The sequence below is a fragment of the Oreochromis niloticus genome, unplaced genomic scaffold (assembly GCF_001858045.2).
Source record: "Oreochromis niloticus isolate F11D_XX unplaced genomic scaffold, O_niloticus_UMD_NMBU tig00000354_pilon, whole genome shotgun sequence".
In the NCBI taxonomy this organism is placed as follows: Eukaryota; Metazoa; Chordata; class Actinopteri; order Cichliformes; family Cichlidae; genus Oreochromis; species Oreochromis niloticus.
In genome coordinates this window covers 70,001-91,556 of record NW_020327134.1, presented here as the reverse complement: position 1 = coordinate 91,556, position 21,556 = coordinate 70,001, and the positions used below count along the sequence as shown (strand labels likewise).

Below are 21,556 nucleotides of genomic sequence, written 5' to 3'. Positions count from 1 at the left end.
TCAATGGTTGTTGTTTTAAATCTGCTATATAAATACATTTGACTATAACTTTGACTTCACAGTACTTTAAATATTTACTGAAGTATTTTTTTATACTTCTTAAGTAGAAGTATATGTGTACTTTTTCTTAAGTAAAAAATGTCTGTGTTTTGCCACCTCTGTTGACAGACAGTGTTAATCTCTGTTTTCTGCACGCTCTTCAGTTCCTCTTTGTTTCCTGACTTGCAGACTCTCCTTGACGTCAGGACTGAGCCACGGTTTAGTATTTGTGAAACACAGTACAGTCCTGGCGGGTACAGCATTATCTGAACATACATTAATGCAGCCTGTTTTGCAATCCATCACGCCATAAATGTCCTCCCCACTTTATCACAAAGCACTTCTCACATTGTTGTGTAAAAATGGTCCTTCAGAGCCTCTTCAGTCTCCTCATAACTATGAATTCTGCATATCAATAAATAATGTTCCTCCTGATGATCTCTTCTAATTGAAGTAGAGGAAAGAACTAGTTTGTACCATCTCTTTCTAGTATGGCGCTCCCTCCCGGCACATCTCCATCTCTGTCACATCAGATCAGGCATGATTCAAATGCAGGACTCAGAACTGTGCAACTAAAGGGAGGTTTATTTACAACACCAGGTGAAATGTATACATATGTACAGTGATGAAGGGACGGGGGCTCTAGAAATTCAAAGGAAAGGGCCAGGGCAGGGGTAACTAGTTTACACTCCTCTTCACACTGACTCACACACACTAACTCTAGTCCCACGCTGAAACTCACTCCCACTCATGCTCATCCAAACAGGATCCACGGGAAACAGGCGGGGGTCCAGGAAGGTCTGTGCAGAGAGAAGAAAATGGAAAACCAAGAAACACGATGGCAGACAAACAGATTCACAAGAGAGAGCTGGGACTACATTAAGGGGGGTAAATACAACAATCCAGCAAAGAACAGCACTCCACCAAGGCCTTAAGTACTGGCAGGAACAATCATAGATGATGAGCAGCAGGTGAGTGATGAGTGGGTGTGGAGAACAAGGCGGGAACTAGGAACCAGATGCCACCATGGTGGGGGGAGTGAAGAGGGAGAGATACAAACAGAACACCAGAGACTAGGGCTGTGTCCCAATTCAGAGACCTGTATAGGAATTTCTTTTACTTGTGTATTAATCACATTATTTTATTGTATAATGCCTTGGTGCCACTGGATTTTAACATGTCTGACACCCATACTGTAAGAAGGAAGTTGGGGGAAGCAGACCACTCCAGAGGAAGAGTCTTTGTCTCTTCGAGGACTCTGGGAGGTAGCAAGCGAGTGTGAACCTTAAGGTGTGAAACAGCTGTGTACTGCCTTTTGTTTCTGAAGAAGGTATTTAACTGAGAGCCATGCTAGGCTCAGTGAGACTCTGCTGACCCTGCCCCGCGGTCATGCAGGCTCTCCACAAGCTTGGTTTTCTGTTCTGTGTGTTTTGATTAAAGAATGTTAGCTACTGCTCACCGCTCGTCTGCAGGCTTTATTTAAATGGAAAACTTCCACAACAAAATGGCGACGAGGATGGAATGGTCCATGTGGTCGCTGAACAACGGTTCCGTGGACGGGCTGATCACCCCTGAGGAAAAAGGTACCTTTGTCCTATCAGCTGTTGAAGCGAAGGAAATGGAAGAGTCACGGAGCCGTGTGTTTCAGCCACCCAGAGACCATCAACTTTGAGGGGACTCCTGCAGATGGGTGAGTGATAGCTAACTTGTATACAGTCATGGAGAGTTTTGTCTGGCCGAGGGGGAACGCTGGCTGACCCCGGAGTTCGAGTCTCCGGAGGAAAAATCCTGGCGGTTTGATGCCCCAGGCTTGTGTTGGGTACGGTCCATCACAAGGACATTGGCTCGAGCACGCAGTTGGGGAGAAGCCGGCCCAGACCTGTGATCGGTCCAAGTACGCCACAGGAACGGCGGTTCGGGTACACTGTTGGGAATCATTTCTGCGTACTACAGTGCGTGAAATGACGGTATTTTAGCACTTTTCTGCCGGTAAGGGAAGAAGGCCATTGCAGAGGACGCGCTGAATGTAAAGGGAAACTGGATCCAGTAAAGCGGCAGGCCTTCCACCAGGCGGCCAGAGACAAAACTCAATGCGTGACTGTATGGTAAGAACTGAGTAAATGTGTGGTGTGTAAGATTGCAGAGAATGGTTGTGTGGGAAAAGTTAATGTGTGTGTAAAAACAGTGAAAAATGGGGTTCAAAATGTTGAAAATGGGGAACAAAAAACAAGAAAAGAAAAAAAAAGAGAGGAGTGTAGAAATGTGTGTAAAAGTTGTTTCCAACTAGCGGAAGAGGGTGGTACTGCAGGCCACCAGCTCCGCTAGGGTGGACACACACAAAATTTCTTTTTTTACCAGAATTCTTGATAAAAATAAGCAATAAAAATAGGAAGAGGGTTTGGTGATTTTCAATGTAGAACAACTACAATCTCTCTGGGTTTTTAAGAAAGGGGAGTTTCAGAACTAGAGAGGGGAGACGTGTTTTTTTTAAGCAATGAGAACAATGATCAAAATGTCTCAGCATGTCACTTGCAGGTGAAGAGCAGACCCGGATCAATTTTCCACGTGCAGCAGTTGGAAGAAAATTATAGGTTAACATCATTAGAAACACTCAAGCCAAGTTTTGGATGAATTGTTTTACAGCTTAATTTCCATGTGTTTGTCACCCTGAGAACACAAGCTCCAAGAATCTCTGCCTGAAGACAAGAAATGCAGTTCCAGAACAACGAGATGGATATCAAGAGCTCACAGCAGTGTCCTGAGCAATGAAGAAAAGGTTCAGCAGCAGCAGCTGTGCAAGACAGCGACAGCAAGGAGAAAAATGGCATCATCATGACTGGATGGATGGATGTGCATTTCGAACGAGCTGCAACTTCACTGTGTGTGAATGGACCTTTGAAAAGACTGTCTGAGTTGGACATTTTCCACTTTTGGAGCAAAATGGCAAGATGAGACAGTGGAAAACACAGGACAAAGCTGAAAGACAACTGACTCTCACTGGACTGCTGCAAGGGGGGAGAGATGAGATGAGACCACAGTGGAAGGAGCAGGGGAGGACATGGCTGTTTTAGTGTGGGAAATGAAATTTGGGTTTAGGAAACTGGGAAGAAAAAACGACTGCCTTGCGTGGAGAATTGAAAAGTGTCTGGAGCACCGCAAAGAGGAGATGAGTGGAGACTAATAGATTATTGAGTTTCTTGTTTCTGATGCGTGGGGGAGGTCTTATCATGACATACATCTGGTTACATGGGGGAAAACAGAACTCATTATCTAATAGAATATTGTTGTGTGAGGTGTGTGACTGGTGGATGAAAGTTTGGGAGATTTACTGATGCATTTTCTTTTGGTACCACTTTGAACCTGACAATTAGTTTTGTTTTGATCCATCATTCTAAGAGAGCATGCTCAGACAACTTCTAAAAAGAGGCCTTCATATTATTTCGATTTTTAACAGTGCACTGAGATTTTTTGTTTGGCAATTTCCTCTTTTTGATGCAGGCCTGCAAGATCGGGATCGAAAGCGCTACACAACATGTTGAACAATCGCAAGTGAGTTTCTCCCCCCCCAAAATTAAAATGGGCTCGGGAGAAAGCCACTTATTTGGGACAATCAGAAAACAAGTCCCTGCCAAAAAGGATTCAGCGAGGTAATCCAGTCTAAAAAAATTTTTTTCTTTTTGAAATGACGTCATTGCTGGCAGTAGAAACTTATTGCGTCACGAGAGGTTCTACTGTCAGCAAATAAAAAATGGGGACTGACAAATGCTTTACTGACTTGACACCAGTATGCAAGATTGCACCTCCGCCTTGACCTGACAAAAGGGTGGATGTATGTATGTTTTTTTTTTTTTTTTTTACAGGAACAGAAAGGTGACAGCAACATCCTGGGTTGCATGAGCTTTTAGGCCGTGCTGATTTAACCTCTTAATTGCCACTTTCTGTGTCTTTGTGAATTTACCAGCGGTGTGTTATTCATGACCTTGTATTGTTTACAGTGCAGAGGTCACTGTGAGAAAGTGTGCATACAGATGCACTGCGCTAACATCTAATTTTTTCCACAGCAGAGGGTTAATCATATGATCTAATCACACCACTGGCTAATGTTTTCTTACGACAGGGCCTGGAGTGAAACTACTCCAGGGTAGAAGCCCTGGGAATTTTTAAGAGACAATGCACAACTTTATTGGGCATGTCTAAGTGTGATAAGCTGACAATAGGGCACAAGAGGGTTTTCCGGGGAGCTTTCATTTTTAAATTTCAGGGACCGTGACATGAGGGATATGGAAGGATTGACTGAGGTGCAGATGCAGAGAGGAGATAATGCTTCACCAGGACCAGTTAGAGCAGGGACCATCTGCAGGACAGCTGACAAACGACAGTGGGTTGCACCACTGGGCTTCCAAATGATTGTCACGAGGAGATTTTGAACAGCAAAATCTTAAAATAAAATGAAAGAGTTTCGCCGTTGACGTTGAGGAAGACAGCTAAGGTGTACGACGTGCTCTGCCTTAAATCTACAGCCGTGTTGGAACAGAAATAGAGGGATGAAGAGAGCGTGCCAACCTCCAAAAGTGACAGCACAGAGGGAGACCAGAGTTGGAATTATGACTCTGTAAATGGCACAGACACCAGGAGCCATGACTGGGACTGAGAATGACCACCTAATGCTGCTTCACTTTGCCATGCAAAGTACTTTGACACTATGGAGAAGGCCTTTCCTCTGTATCATTGTTGTTGCCATTTGCATGTGAGAGCTTAGATTGTGGGGAGGATTAAAGATGAACAAAGGGTGGTGGGAGAACAGTGAAGTGAGGATACACAGTGTGAAACTCCTTTAAGTGTAAAATAATGTTGATGTGATTACAGAATGTCAGGAAAGAAATTCTGGTATTAATGTGATTCTTGATTTAAGAATCAAAGGGTGGGATTGTATAGGAATTTCTTTTACTTGTGTATTAATCACATTATTTTATTGTATAATGCCTTGGTGCCACTGGATTTTAACATGTCTGACATCCATACTGTAAGAAGGAAGTTGGGGGGAAGCAGACCACTCCAGAGGAAGAGTCTTTTGTCTCTTCGAGGACTCTGGGAGGTAGCAAGCGAGTGTGAACCTTAAGGTGTGAAACAGCTGTACTGCCTTTTGTTTCTGAAGAAGGTATTTAACTGAGAGCCATGCTAGGCTCAGTGAGACTCTGCTGACCCTGCCCCGCGGTCATGCAGGCTCTCCACAAGCTTGGTTTTCTGTTCTGTGTGTTTTGATTAAAGAATGTTAGCTACTGCTCACCGCTCGTCTGCAGGCTTTATTTAAATGGAAAACTTCCACAACAGACTGCACGCTTGAAGTATGCATTTTAAGTGCAATTACGTCAGCGCCACGCGACGACGGCTGTCCCAATTCAAAGTGTACTTCAAATGCATACTCCATCAACGGCGCAAACCAAGTTAATGTACTTTCAGCATTAACTTGGTTTTAAAGCCTCTACTTCTATATATATATATACCATCTATATATACCTTCTACATATATATATATATATATATATACTGTGAAGAGTAGAAATATTTTACTGCTATTATTTGCTGCTATTTTTATAATCATCAATAGTGATGTTGCATTCAGATGCATTCAGATGTTCAAATATATTGGTATTATATTAGTCTTTATTACAGGTCCAGTAAGAACCACTTTAAACTGTTGAGTTGAATCTATAATTTTAAAGGCTTTTGAATGTTTTTATATTTTTACACTGAAGTCTTCAGCGGGTGAGAGACGGAGCTGCAGGGACAGGAAATATACTCTGTGCCAAAATGAGACAGGAAACACTTCTGCAAGGCTTGCAGAAGTGAAACTGAAAGCCGAGTCTGAGTGCAAGTATTTTGAGCAGGTTATTTTATTAGGCATTTATCTTTGATTAAGCTTTGATTAAGCTTTAAGTAGTTGTATTAGATTGAAACATTTGTTTTATACATTTTACATATAAGTCAAGATCGGCACACACAGGATGGCCTTAGCCTGGTTGCTTAAGCTGAGGTCAATTAAGGTGCAGCGTGAGGATCACACATGTACAGACATACACACATACACACACATAGTTTCAGCTGTGTACGTGCTGGCCTTCTGTCTGGTGGAAAGGTTACAAGGTTTAGCTGATGAAGTGAAGGGTGAAATAAAGGACAGCACACACACACCCACACACACACAGTATTAGACTCATTTATATAGGGAAGAGTTTAATCATGGTTTGCTTGCAACTGCAAAATTGTGCCTGCATGAGTGACAGTTTGTGCAGAACGTGGGCCTGATGTTCCAGAAGATAAGCCTGGGCAGGATGGTGACAGGAAGCACCTGGGGTCGAGCCGAAGACAATGTTCTTTTAAACTGTGTTCAAAGTTAACTGAACGTTTGTGGTGTTGGATTGACGTATGCTGCACTGGATCTGCCTGGCAACAGAAACCCTATAAAGTCTTTGTTCTGACTATTGTAAGACAGTTCAACACCGAATCTGCACAGTGTTGGACTCCACATGTGTGTACATTAAAATCTTCGTCTAACTGCACCAGGCCAGATCAGTGGTTATTATTTTGGATTCCTCCTCAATATCTGAACCCTTAACAGTACCATGTGTGTATATATATGTATATCACAATAATCTGACAATACTATAATATTGGCCATATTATATTAACATTACCACAGTGAGATGATTTTAATCTCATGAACAACATTAGCTAATTGTTATTTACTAACTAATCTTAAACTGACTGTTCAGTACAGAAATGAAGCCCAACTATCATGTTTTACAGTCCCGTGGTCTCAGCCTCAGATACTCAACTAATCAAAGTTGTGTCATGACAAAAATGAATGACCAACAAAACATTTTTTCTCCTTCATTTTTGTCAAACAATGCTGTATGAAACGTTTCTCGCGGTTAGTATCATGGTTGCTAGGCTACCTGAGCAGCACGACGAAGGCTAGACCGTCCCATTTCACAAACCTCTCACTTCCGCACTTCTCGTACTTATAGTACGCACCGTATGGAGAAAAAATGTTTTGTTGGTCATTCATTTTTGTCATGACATCACTTTGATTAGTTGAGACCACGGGACTGTAAAACATGATTGTTGGGCTTCATTTCTGTACTGAACAGTCATTTCAAGATTAGTTAGTAAATAATAATTAGCTAATGTTGTTCATGAGACTAAAGTCATCTCACTGTGGTAATGTTAATATAATATGGACAATATTATATGTATTGTAAGATTATCATATATATATACAGGGAGTGCAGAATTATTAGGCAAATGAGTATTTTGTCCACATCATCCTCTTCATGCATGTTGTCTTACTCCAAGCTGTATAGGCTCGAAAGCCTGCTACCAATTAAGCATATTAGGTGATGTGCATCACTGTAATGAGAAGGGGTGTGGTCTAATGACATCAACACCCTATATCAGGTGTGCATAATTATTAGGCAACTTCCTTTCCTTTGGCAAAATGGGTCAAAAGAAGGACTTGACAGGCTCAGAAAAGTCAAAATAGTGAGATGTCTTGCAGAGGGATGCAGCAGTCTTAAAATTGCAAAGCTTCTGAAGCGTGATCATCGAACAATCAAGCGTTTCATTCAAAATAGTCAACAGGGTCGCAAGAAGCGTGTGGAAAAACCAAGGCGCAAAATAACTGCCCATGAACTGAGAAAAGTCAAGCGTGCAGCTGCCAAGATGCCACTTGCCACCAGTTTGGCCATATTTCAGAGCTGCAACATCACTGGAGTGCCCAAAAGCACAAGGTGTGCAATACTCAGAGACATGGCCAAGGTAAGAAAGGCTGAAAGACGACCACCACTGAACAAGACACACAAGCTGAAACGTCAAGACTGGGCCAAGAAATATCTCAAGACTGATTTTTCTAAGGTTTTATGGACTGATGAAATGAGAGTGAGTCTTGATGGGCCAGATGGATGGGCCCGTGGCTGGATTGGTAAAGGGCAGAGAGCTCCAGTCCGACTCGGACGCCAGCAAGGTGGAGGTGGAGTACTGGTTTGGGCTGGTATCATCAAAGATGAGCTTGTGGGGCCTTTTCGGGTTGAGGATGGAGTCAAGCTCAACTCCCAGTCCTACTGCCAGTTTCTGGAAGACACCTTCTTCAAGCAGTGGTACAGGAAGAAGTCTGCATCCTTCAAGAAAAACATGATTTTCATGCAGGACAATGCTCCATCACACGCGTCCAAGTACTCCACAGCGTGGCTGGCAAGAAAGGGTATAAAAGAAGAAAAACTAATGACATGGCCTCCTTGTTCACCTGATCTGAACCCCATTGAGAACCTGTGGTCCATCATCAAATGTGAGATTTACAAGGAGGGAAAACAGTACACCTCTCTGAACAGTGTCTGGGAGGCTGTGGTTGCTGCTGCACGCAATGTTGATGGTGAACAGATGAAAACACTGACAGAATCCATGGATGGCAGGCTTTTGAGTGTCCTTGCAAAGAAAGGTGGCTATATTGGTCGCTGATTTGTTTTTGTTTTGTTTTTGAATGTCAGAAATGTATATTTGTGAATGTGGAGATGTTATATTGGTTTCACTGGTAAAAATAAATAATTGAAATGGGTATATATTTGTTTTGTGTTAAGTTGCCTAATAATTATGCACAGTAATAGTCACCTGCACACACAGATATCCCCCTAAAATAGCTAAAACTAAAAACAAACTAAAAACTACTTCCAAAAACATTCAGCTTTGATATTAATGAGTTTTTTGGGTTCATTGAGAACATGGTTGTTGTTCAATAATAAAATTATTCCTCAAAAATACAACTTGCCTAATAATTCTGCACTCCCTGTATATATATATATATATATATATATATGAGCTTGAACTCTGGGTCAAAGATGCAAGTAGCAGTTATTTATATTTCCTATCACCTTAAATCTTCACTCAAAGACAAGTATCTCTGACAGTGTATATACAGATGTATTATATATAAGAGACAAACATTGTTATTTTAATATGTTGGCATTACTAAATTTGGCTCAATGCTTACATATATGTGTAAAAAGAAAATGTACGAGCTGTGATAACTGTTTCTGATAGAATGAAGAGTAGACTGATATATGAAATATTCCTTTATTGGGTGAGAAAATCAGACCATGTCATAACTGCTTTAAGTCATACAGAATAGATATCAGAGCCTTAAACAGGCTGACTTCTGCTAAATGGGTCAAACTGGGCAGAAAGTATACAAACACATAACATCCTTATAGAATATGATGTAACACTATAGATCAACTTACCTCAGAATATATAAAGCATATAAACAATTACAGCAATATGATGCAACAAACACAGCAGTGCTACTGATCCAAAATACTCAAAGCTTCATAGAACTGAAACAAACATTTATTTTTAGCTCCATTCTGCTGTTGATACATACTTTAGGTTTCTGAATATGAAACTTGTTGCTGCCTTTCATAGTGTGTAACTTGAAGGCCCTGAGTACTTTCTCCCACACTGAAAACACTGGGATGATCAAATTATTTGAACATTACCTAATAAGACTGATTCAGGACAGACAATTAGTTATGTTAAACTTTCCTAGCAGTCCTTCACAAACAGGGAACAGTCTGTCTATTCTCTCCATCTGTCAGCTGCTGCTGGCTCTTCCTCCTCCTCTTCCTCACACACTGCTGAGTTTGTCCTGGTGGATCATCAGGGGTGCAAAGCCTCACAGATGATGTGCAGCAGTGGGTCCCTCAGTCTGTCCTCACTCTGGACACTTGCAGTTGTCACACATGGAAATCAAATGTGTGATAAGCTGCAGGATTCAAACACAAGTGTAACTTATAAATACATGTTCATACTTTTATTCCACAATCAGAGAGAAAGAAAAAGAGAGAGAGTGCAGGACAGACAGACAGGTGACAGTCTCAGGTGTACACACTGCTACAAAACAGCACAAGAGAAGGAGGATTTAGTGTTTGTGTTATTACGAGTGCTAAACAAGAAGAGTTCCCAGATGGTCCAGTGGACACATGTGTGACTCCTGTGATTAAAGCATCTTTCTTTCAGCTTAACGAGTGAACCGTCAGCTCGTTCAAACACACGTTAAAGTCCGTTTGGCTCGACACCACCGAACAGAGGCAGCAATATAACATAGCTAACATTAACAGTGCAGTGAATCCTGCTTGTGCCGTCATATTCAGGACTGCAAACCGAGCAGCATCACCGACTTTCAGCTTGTTGTGTTTGTGGATATATGACTGACTTTAATTATCCATAAAATCATCACATTCTCTGTAAGATTAAGGTCAACTATATATATATTTAGAAGTAGAGGCTTTAAAACCAAGCTGACGCTGAAAGTACAAACATCACTAATGTCACATAACTTTGCCGACATGTGGCCAACAGTAATGTTTTAATGTTCTTAAACATCCACACATAAATAAGTGATATAATATTCAGTACTTACTTTTGACAGTTCACTCTTCGGCCGCTCCCTTCTGCCGTATTTTGCGGCAAAATTATCCACACCCACCGCCGCGCTATGGATTGTGGGATATATGGGACCACGAAGCGTGCACCGGACCACGCTTGATATTTGAGGAAATCGACGGCGCATTTGGAGTATGCATTTGAAGTACACTTTGAATTGGGACAGCCGTCGTTGCGTGGCGGTGACGTACTCGCACTTGAAATGCGTACTTCAAGCGTGCAGACCCTGAATTGGGACACAGCCACTGACTGACTGAATATTCTAACCAGTTGTGCTTTTCAAACCAGCTGCGGTGAAATGCTCGCTTCTGTGTACCAAAACAGTCATCTGGATAGCTCTTCAGCTTCAGCTGTCTGGGCCCTGTGTCTTTGTCACCAATCAAACCCTGTAGTAGAATGAGTTGCTGCAGCTGCTTCATCATTTTCCCTCTCTTGGCCTGTTTGCTCTCCTCTCTCTCTAATAACTTGATCTTCCTCTGCCTCTTGATCCATTTGCTGCAGCTCTTCTGTCTCTCCTTGCTCTCTATGACTTAAACTTGCCTGCTGACCTTTTTCTCCCTCAGCCTCTCCTTCTGCCTGACCCTTCAAGATACATTCAAACATACTGAATTGATAACTGATACAACATAGAGGCTAATGTCATGACTTTTGCTCACACACCACAGTAATTTGTTGCTCCAAATATTTTGAAGTTACACAGATTACATTTTGGGCACATGTGACTAAAGTGGTTGCAATTTAAAGCCCTGAAAAATATTACTAAATGACTTGAATTGAAGTAATATTAAACTAGATCCCTCAAAAATATGTGAGTCAGGCTAATTTGACTTATATATATATCTCTTTGCTCTCTCCACTTTCTAATCTTGACTCTCCTAAATATGAGCTCAAGTTGTACCATGACTGAAATGTTTCATATTTCATATCCATATTGAGTTCCATTAAATTCTAATCAGACTGTCTGCATCACAAATGACTCCATCCTGTGAAATCCTTGACTCACCTCTCCAGCAGAGGTCTCTCCCCTCTCACTCTCTGTGCTCCTCTGCCCTGACTCCCACAGGTTAATAGGGATGGAGGAGTGATTATTATCATTTCCACTGATGATAACCATACCTGAATGAGCCCTCTGCTAGATTGGTGACTCGTTCAGGGTGCACCTTACCCCTCGACCTGTGCAAGCTGACTCTAGCTTTCACCCCTGCAATGCTAAATTGTACAAGTAGAAGAAAATGGATGAATGGTAAGAACGTAAATTAAAACACAGTAAGTTTAAGTGGTACTTAGTATACACAGTAGGAGTGTGGATTACATCATCACTGCTTTTAGTTTGACAAACTGAGGCAGGATGTGAAACACTTCTGTTTCTGTTGTTCTGTCCTCGGTTTATTCTACGTTTATCTGTAGCCAACTGGCTTTTTTCTGTGTGACTGTTTGGAGAAATAAAACACTGACTACAATAAAAAAAATCACATGTTTGTGGAACAGCACATACGTATCTGATGACACTACATGCATGATGCATGCTCAATATAAATCTTGCCACCAGTAAGGATCTCAGTCACAAAGAGAAATCCTCAACACATAATACTCACTGTTAAGAGAATATGGTATATGTGATCAGCTACATGAAATGTATTATCATTAAGCACATTTCTACATGACTCTTTACCTAGTAACTTGTGTGCTGAACTTATGCAGATACTAACCGCATCCTGTTGTTCTGAACATTTAGATGTAGAGAAGACCAAGCTCAGCTCTTTTACGAGAACATGCAAATGAAGAGAAGGGGAAAAAACCCGCTGCTCTAAATGACGTTGTTACCTTTGTACACACACACACATACACACACACACACACAGAAAAGTATAAATAAAGGACGCGGACAGTCAATGGGCGCAGATCCTGCGTCTAAAGGGCTGCCCTCGCGAGTAAAAGAAGAACTGCAGTGTTTGTGTGTTTTCTAAACTCAGGAGTCTTGGCTAAAGAAAGAACGGCAGGGAGATTTAAAGAAATCCCCTGTCACTCACAATACATGAATCACATCTGTCATCATGTGCACCAAAAAGAGATTAATACTGTGTTTCTCAGTTCTTGCAGCACTTCCTGTCACCTAAAGTCTGTTGACATCTCCAGACCAGCCCTAAAGAAGTGCTCCATGATCTTTGAAATTGAATACACTGTGAGTGTGTGAATAAATCAAATCACTGTCAAGCCCCCGAGATAAAATCATATATGCTCTATCTCAGTTTGTAGTTTAATTAGAAATCAGAGCTAATATTCTACTGAAAGCTTAGGGGCAGCCATTGCACCCTCCCAAATAGTTAGTTATCTGTCGTGTAACAAAATGCTCTATGATTCAGCACAGGAGGGAGGGGGTGAGCGAGTCATGAGTGATTCGCGCGCTCTATGATTCAGCACAGGAGGGAGGGGGTTAGTGAGTCCTGAGTGATTTGCTTACACTACGATTCAGCACAGGAGGGAGGGGGTTAGTGAGTCCTGAGTGATTTGCTTATGCTACGATTCAGCACAGGAGGGAGGGGGTTAGTGAGTCATGAGTGATTTGCTTCCCCTACGATTCAGCGCAGGAATGGAGGGGGTGAGTAGCTCAAATGTGCTGTTAGCATGTTAGCAGAGCGTTGCTACTGTAAACCGAGGAGCTATTGTCTTGATGTGAGCTTCTACTCAGGGTTTTTTCTTCCAGTTCAGAGCAGAAATGTTTTTGTTAAGATACTGGATGTTGTGTTTTTCTTCACAATTTGAATTATAAGCTAGATATATTTCTACTAGTGAAATTAGTTTGCTAACAGCAACAGGGATGAGTCAGTGAGTCAGTTGCGCTTGTGAATCATGATTCACGAGTCAGTAAAGTGATTCTCGAGTATTGAACGATTCGTTCATGATTCGCGCATCACTACACATAAGTTGCTGATTTAGCTGGACATGAGTTTTCAAGTTAGCTTTTTTTGGTGTAATTGGGACGTTTTTAACTTGTAATTCTATGTTATAACAACAACTTCAGTCATCTATCGTCAAACTGATATAGAATAATATGTTGAAATAACAAACAGCTAGAATTACATTTTACAGTGTACTGAAAGCTTAGGGGCAGCCATTGCACCCTCCCAAATAGTTAGTTATCTGTCGTGTAACAAAATCAAGCTTTTGTTAAGCCCCCTTTGAAGTTTGCCAAACAGAAACTTCTGTAATAAATGTTTTCTAATAGTAAATATTTTCAGACATTTTTTCCATCTGTCCATGTGTTGTCCCTTAATCTGAGCTGTAACCAAATGAAGCAGAGTGTAATTACTTCCTTCAAGCCATCCTGTCACAGTGAGTGTAATCTACAGTATAATATACTGGCTCTTTGTGATTTACAATGTGAGCTGTTCATGGTGACCTGAAACAACTGTGTGGTTGGCAGAGTTGGTTTATTGTGGTGCTTTTCAGTGTTTCTGCTGGGTCTTGCACATGAGCACAACATTTCACAAACAGAAAACAAAGACTGAGAAATTGCTTTTCAACTTTTTTGGACAGATTAAACATCTTAGGCCACAAATAGATTTTCAGTGCGTGAACTCACAGTTGCCTCCAACACAAAGTCCTCCATTTTCCTCCATTTGTCCTAAGCTAACAGCCTTTCCAACAACGACTACAACCTCGCTGCAATGGAAGAAGCATGTGAGGATGAAGATATAGAAGAGATGGGCGACCACACTCCGTTACCAAGTCCCAATCCCAAAAAACTGAGAAGCAAAAACTACCGGGAAGCAGGTGGGCAATGAGAATATATATGAAGTCTTGCTAGCCTTCACAAAAAGATGTGAGGAAAGATTTGATTCACTTAACAAGACCCTTTGAATGAAGCATCGAAGCAAACACAAAGGCAACCAAAGAAAACAAAGAGGAAATTGACAAGCTAAGGACAAAGATGGAGTCGCTGATGAAGGAAAACAAAGAACTGAAGGAGAGCTGTCTGGAGAGTGCACGGTACCACAGAAGATGGGACCTCAGGCCTGACAGAGAAAGAAAATGAGAATACATGTGAAACGGTGATAGGCATTCATAGACCTTGAAGGAATAAATATATATATATATATTTATTTATTTATTTATTTTTTTTAACCTGTCCCGTTTGGTTCTTTTGCCATCAGAATTATTGTCTAAAGGCGAAGAAACATGCTCAACGGATTTACTTTACCAAATGGACCATCCCAGCCTTGCCGTAATGGTCCATCTGATTCACCTTTTATTGTTTATTTTATTTTCGCTTGCTGAATACGGGACAGACTTGAAAAGAAAGGGGAGAAAGAAAGAGGGAAAGAAAAAAAAAAGAAAAAAAAAAACCTGAGAAGAGGGACGGGGAAAAAGGGCAAAAAACAAAAACCAACAGAATAAGCAGACAAAAATATATATATATATATCGATCACCTGGATCACCTGTTGAGAAAGAAAAAAGAAAGCAAGCAGAAGAAGACAAGAGTAATAAACAAGATCACAATGATCTATGGGAATATGACAGTAAATACTAAATATTAAACATTATTGTGCAGCACGTGAGATCGACAGCGCACAGTGTGCTTTGAGGTAGGAGCCCAAAAGGGTGTAATTTGTGTGTGTGATCACCCGTGTGTACACCTGTGAGCATGAACGCGCTTGTTTTTAAAAGGTTCCTTCATGTAATGATCTGCTAGAGGGTGTGGGGGGCCACTGCCCCGACCTCCAGGGCATGAAGCAGGTATGGAGGAGATCAAAACTCCAGACGTCCAGAGGCCCCCAGAACACAAGAGACCAAGGAAGACCAACAGAGGGGCAGCCGCGCCACTATCCCAGAAAGAGCCGAGGAGAGTCCCAGATGAGGGGTCACTCAGCAGCCGCGGAGCAGAAGCCAGGGGGGTTGCAGTGACGTGCCCATGAGCTCCGCCGGCAGCCAGCTGTGCCTGAGTGACCGAGCCCCAGGCCGAGAGGCCGAGGGCACCCCATCCCCGAAGTGGCCCGAGCGAGCCCCAGGCTCCATGCCCCGATAAGCAGTCGCCAAGGAGTGAGCCGGTGGGTACCCGGGCGCCCACCTCCGGACACAAAGAACCACCAATGCACCGATGTCTGAGGGCGTCTGCCACCGGCAGGGGAAGTGGTGGGGGAGATGGGCCTCCAAACCTTGGAGGGCCTGAGATGTCCCCAGAGAGGTGGGGTCTGATACCCAACCTGACATATAGACACAGACAAACAGGCACACACAGATACAAACATCTATTCCCACCCTCATGCTCTCAACACTCACCCAATGTGGAGACAGACATAGAGAGACACTGTACACACAATCACACTCCCCAAGCGTACTCTAAGCCCCGGGTCTAGGTACCCTTGCCCCTGGAGGGGAAACTGCGCCCAGACCCAGGTGGTGTTACCCTTTTCCCTGCGGTGGGGAGAAGCAGACCGCCCCGACTCCGCAGCAGCAGGGAGGCCCCACATTCCAGACCCCAGTCGGACGGCCAACTCCTCCTCCTAGCCCCCCCGCTCCAGCAGGCCGCAGAGAACGGGGGTGTAGGAAGACTCCAAACCTCCCTCCACCCGCTCATATGTAGTGTTGATGTATGTGTGTTGTAAGGTGCATTTAAAACCCAGGAGGGCATGGAGCTACCTGCCAGAGCAGCAGGTAAGCGTATAGCCCCTCCTGATAGCCCTCAATGTCTACGTGTATTTAAAATTGAGAGGTGGGCAGCGACGCCAGGGGTGAGGTGTACACCCTGATGGTGATTGGAATCCGTGTAGCGTGCCCACCCCCAAGATCCTATATGTATGTGTAATGAGAGTGTGAGTAATGTGAATGTCTAAGTTGTGGGATAAAATTGAGGAAGAGGCAGCCAGAAGGGGACAGAGGGGGGGGATGTCTCCTCTGCACCCTGGTGACACACCCCTACCCCAAGGCCCTGCATGTGTGGGTGATTGTGGTGGAGCGGGAACAGGGAGGCAGCTGGAGATGGGGAGGGAAGGAAGGGAGGGGCAAGTGACCCCTCCCTGGGGTCAGCTCCCCCGCTGACCCCAGTAGGCACCCCCATACTCTGCAACCCGCCAGGGAAAGGGGGGCCCAGGCCCATCCAGACCGGGGCCCAGTGGAGCAGCGCCTCCCGGCCCCACAGAGCCCGGGACAGTCCACCTGACCCCACCACAGAGAAAGCTGCACCCACCCCATCATCCACTCATCTTCCAGACTACACAAGACAATAGACGCCCAGGCTGAGATCTTCCTCCACCTCTCCTGTATCTCCCCCTCCTGCAGAGAGAGTTCCTGAAGAGAGGAAGGCTCCTGCAGGATGTGACAACCTCCCCCACCAGTTGAAGAGCCCCCCAGGTGGTTCGATGCACAGGCGGCACCCTGCGCCAGGACTGGGCCCCCACACACCCACCCGCCCACAACCCCGGCAACACACCAACCAGGACCCAAGCCCCTGAGGCTTGGCCAGGGCCCCAGCCCAGAGACGGAGTGCCCCCAGAACCTCACGCCCATCCCGGACCCACCCAGGGGCAGCCAGGCTACCAGGTCAGTAACCCACGTCCGTCAGCACAGACCCTCCCCTAGCCCTGCTGCACTCAGCCACGAGGAAACCGTCACCTAAGAGCCAACAGAGCCCCCAATTGGCCATGACTGCTACCCCGGGTTGAGCCCCCCAAGGAAGATGCTCCCGGGAACCCCCGATGCCCTAAGCCTGTCCCTACCCCCACACCAATCACAACAGTGAAGGTGGGACCAAACTAAGACCCCCCACCCCCACTAGGTGATGGAGCTGATCAAAGGAGCCCAGAGAAATTGATCTGATGTGGTGGCAGAGGCTGTATCAAGACTAATGTGATCTAATAGATAATTTCTATATTGGTTAGAATTAAGATTATTTTTTATTTTTCCAGTTCATGAGGACTGTTTTCTTGGCTATGCATAGGGCAGTGAAAACCATATGGGCTATATTCTTTTCCGGAGTGACATTATCTAAGCTGCCCAACAAACACACTAAAGGCGAAGTTGGAATGTTACATTTCAGACACTTTGATAAGTCTTCACATATCTCACGCCAAAACTTCTGAACTGGTGGACAGAACCAAAGTGCGTGGATATAATTGTCCGGTGAATTGGTTTGGCAGTGTGAGCAGTTGTTGGTAGATGTAAAGCCCATCTTGAACATCCGATGACCTGTATAGTGCACTCTATGTAGTATTTTGTATTGAATTAATTGAAGACTGGGATATCTAATTAGATGAAAAGTTTTTAAGCAAATCTGAGACCAGAAGTTTTGGTCAAAGTTAACTGATAAATCCGCTTCCCATTTTGCAATAGGAAGTGATATTGATTCATCTATTTTAGAAAGCATTCTGTATATTTTGGACAGTAATTTGGGGGTTTTAAGAGTAAGAAATTGAACCACACTTGGTGGTGAGGAATAAATATATTTGATACTGAACTGAAAAGACGTCAGTTTGCTGATGACACAGTAATATTTTTGAAGGATTAATCAATGCTTGATAAAGCTTTGAGTGGAATTTCAGTTTTTTCTAAAGCTTCAGACTTGTACCTGAATCTAAAGAAATGTTCACTTTATGATTGTTGGAAAAAGCATGAGGACAATTCCCGTGAAAAGTGAAGTTAAATATTTAGGCATCTATTTAAAAAAGATATCAAAAGTCAAAAAAAGCTAAAAGATAAAACTGATGGTATGTCCAAAACACTAAATCATTGGTTAATGAGAGATATTACAATTTTTGGATGCAATTTATTATGAAAATCAGAGGGTGTCTCAAAGATGGTTTATCCAGGTTATTCATGATACATTACCCCGCAAAGTATTAAAAAGATGAACTCCAATCAATCACTTCAATCAATGGCTGGAGTATTTAAAATAAATTGGATAAAAGCCTTCCTCTCAAAACCTGACTCCATATCCCCAAAAATGTTTTCAAAAAGGTGGGAGGGTTGGATTTTCTCCTGAAATGTGATTTTGATATATGGAAGTTGCCTGTCAAACTGTCAGAATATCATAAACAAGTCTCATCTTATTGGAAGATGGTTTTTGCCCATGACCTCACGCCCCATGGCGCCACCTTGTGGAATAACAGGACCATTACAATTACTAGGAAGTCATTCATTAAAGATTGGCATGAAAAAAAAACATCTTTATAACAGATTTACTTGAGGAGAAGGGGCAGTTTCTCAAAATATGTGTTTTCAATGCCAAGTTTAACATTCAGTGTTCCCTTAGAGTATATAACAAAGTTTGTAATGTGATCCCTTTACTTCTGTTGAGCTTGATACAAAATCATTTATGTTACTCTAAAGAACAAATAAAGCTACCCTCTTTACGGTTAAATCAGATTCCTGAAACTAATAATGAATAATAATGAAACACTATTAATGAATGTGTTTCATTTTTTTTGTACCAGGTAAGCCTCACGTATGTTAGTGTTGCCAGAAAAGAAAATGTCATAAGAATATGGCCCATTTATATTGTAAATGTTTATTTTTTGTTTTTGTTGTTTTGTTTTGTTTTTTCCTATGTTTTTTGTTCAGATGTAATTGCACCAATGGTATCTCCCATTGAGAGTTTGTAAATTTGTGCAAAGACTTTAAAAAACAAAACAAAAAAAATGCTAAACCATTCTTAACTGGGCTTCCATTGCCGGGCGGACAATAATAACGGTGACACCTTGAAGTCAAGCGCGGGAATCAGAACAAAGGAAGACGAAGCAGAAGAGAAATGGCAACGACCAGCAAGAGAAGGAAATATGCGTGCAGCACCGATCACGCTCAGTATTTTGGGTCATGTTGCCAAAGAGGGACCCAAGGGTTGTATTTATGCCGAGAAAAAGATGGCTATGCTGTTAGCTACAAGCAACATCCCATTCACGTTTGCGGATGTTTTCAACAAGTCCATGAAGGATATGTTCCCGGATTCGGAGATCGCTCGCCAGTACGCAAATGGCAGAACAATGGCACTGGAATACTGAACGGTGAGTTAATATAAAATATTATTTTCTAAGAGTTAGGCTTGCCATCCATACCTTATAATACAGAGTCTTTCCGTATTTTAAGATTAAATCGTTAAATATTCTAATTGATGTTCTTAATATTATTATTATTTCAAGTAAGCAGCAAGTGCAGTGCAGTTAGTAGAAAAACTGTGTTTTTTCATTTCTGTGCACTTTGATAGGTGCCATCATACATGCCAACCCTCCCGATTTTTCCGAGAGAATCCCGAATTTCGGTGCCCTTCCTGAAAGCCACCATTCTCCAGAATTTCTCCTAATTTCACCCGGACAACAAAAGTGCTAAACCATCCTTAACTGAGCTTCCGTTGGCGGGCGGACAATAATAACGGTGACACCTCGAAGTCAAGCGCGGGAATCAGAACAAAGGAAGACGAAGCAGAAGAGAAATGGCAACGACCAGCAAGAGAAGGAAATATGCGTGCAGCACGGATCACGACCCAGTATTTTGGGGCATGTTGCTGAAGGTAGACCCAAGGATGGTGTTTATGCCGAGACAAAGATGGCTATGCTGTTAGCTACAAGCTACAAGCTACAAGTCCCTGAAGGATATGTTCCCGGATTGGGAGATCGCTCGCCAGTAGGCAAATGGCAGAACAAAGGCTCAAATAGTGAAAGGTGAGTGTATATAAAATATTGTTTTCTAAGAGTTAGGGTTGCCATCTATCCCTTTTAATACAGAGTCCTCCCGTATTTAAGATTAAGTCGTTAAATATTCTAATTAGTGTTGTTATTATTATTATTCAAGTAAGCAGCAAGTGCAGTACAGTTAGTAGAAAAACGGCGTTTTCATTTCTGTGCACTTTGATAGGTGCCATTGCCCAGAATTGGACTGTGCCTAAACCAACCCTTTGGTCTGATGTGTGATGAAAGCACAAACAGAAACTCAGATAAAGTATGTATTTTGTATTTATACTTCTCTTATAAAGTAATTTGTGGCTGTCGTCAGTGAAAATTGCTCTCTAAATAAATATGATTTTATTTAAAGGAGTTTGTGATATTGGCCAGGGTTTTCTCTCCGAAAACTCAGAAGGGGGTGACGAGGTCCAGCTGGCCACAGGATGTGGCATTAGGGCTCTAGGCCAGCCTGTTGATCACATCCTCAGCAGCATTTATGCTCTTTGACGTCAGGTAAGCATATTGATATGCTACATGTTACACTTGCACATAAGTTAAAAAAGAGCCTCTGTTCCACAATTGGACTGTTATTGGATATCATTTTTAGCTTCCTGGCTTTTCATTATTTAACAATTTCTTTCCTGATTGTATTTTATTTATTTATTTTATTTGACCGTTCTCAACTTTAGTGCCAAACATGCTGAACTCTTCAAAGAGTTTGTGCAGTTCAGACTCAGAGACTGAAGATACTCCAATACTGTGGAACCAGGTGGCCCAGCTTGCTGACTTGTTTTGGCATAAACCGGGTGCTCAACCAGTGGGATGCACAGCAGGCCAGTATGAGGATGTGGAGAAGCCTGACAAGGTGAAGATGCTGGCAGAGCATTTAACCAGCAAGAAGACAAAGTTCTTCTTCCTCTTCCAGGTTCTGAAGCCACTGGCAGAGTTCAAGGTTATTTCAGGTCAGCCAGCCCAGCAAAAGATAAACTTTAATAATTGTGATAATAAATAATGCTGTTCTCATAATTTTTCATAACTGATAATCCTTCATGTGTTTCTAGGCTGAAGGAGTGATGGTCCATTGGCTACACAAGGAGATGACCAGCCTGGTGAGAAGATTCATGGGAAGATTTTTCCCTGCCAGCCTTATTGCTGACGTCCCACTGAAGGACATGAAGTTCATGGATGCCAGCCTACAGTTGCCAGACAAAGAACTGTTTCTTGGAGTAGCTGCACAAAGCCTCTGGGGGGACAACATGGATGAACTTTCCTCTTCTGTCCCAATGATGATCCAGTAAGCATTAAAATTATTGTGTTGTCCAAATAAGTTACCTCCTAAGAGCTAACTGGCTGATAATCCATCATACAATGC

General features: G+C 42.7%; 2 long non-coding RNA genes across 5 annotated transcripts in view; both read left to right on the top strand.

The window, feature by feature from the left end:
- The first annotated feature begins 1,187 nt into the window (after positions 1 to 1,187).
- Positions 1,188 to 5,215, top strand: LOC112844584 (uncharacterized). Its single transcript, XR_003217311.1, has 2 exons — positions 1,188 to 1,245; positions 5,099 to 5,215. It is a non-coding gene; the product is annotated as an uncharacterized LOC112844584 (long non-coding RNA).
- Positions 5,216 to 19,202: 13,987 nt separating this feature from the next.
- The window catches only part of LOC109200612 (uncharacterized), a 4,603-nt gene continuing 2,249 nt past the window's right edge, over positions 19,203 to 21,556 (top strand). For 3 of the 4 annotated variants that reach the window (XR_003217312.1, XR_003217314.1, XR_003217313.1), the window contains exons 1-6: positions 19,203 to 19,530; positions 19,731 to 20,184; positions 20,378 to 20,461; positions 20,555 to 20,697; positions 20,874 to 21,146; positions 21,246 to 21,478. This is a non-coding gene — a long non-coding RNA (uncharacterized LOC109200612). The remainder of the gene's footprint in view (positions 19,531 to 19,730; positions 20,185 to 20,377; positions 20,462 to 20,554; positions 20,698 to 20,873; positions 21,147 to 21,245; positions 21,479 to 21,556) is intronic. The other variant, XR_002060771.2, reaches the window with a different exon arrangement.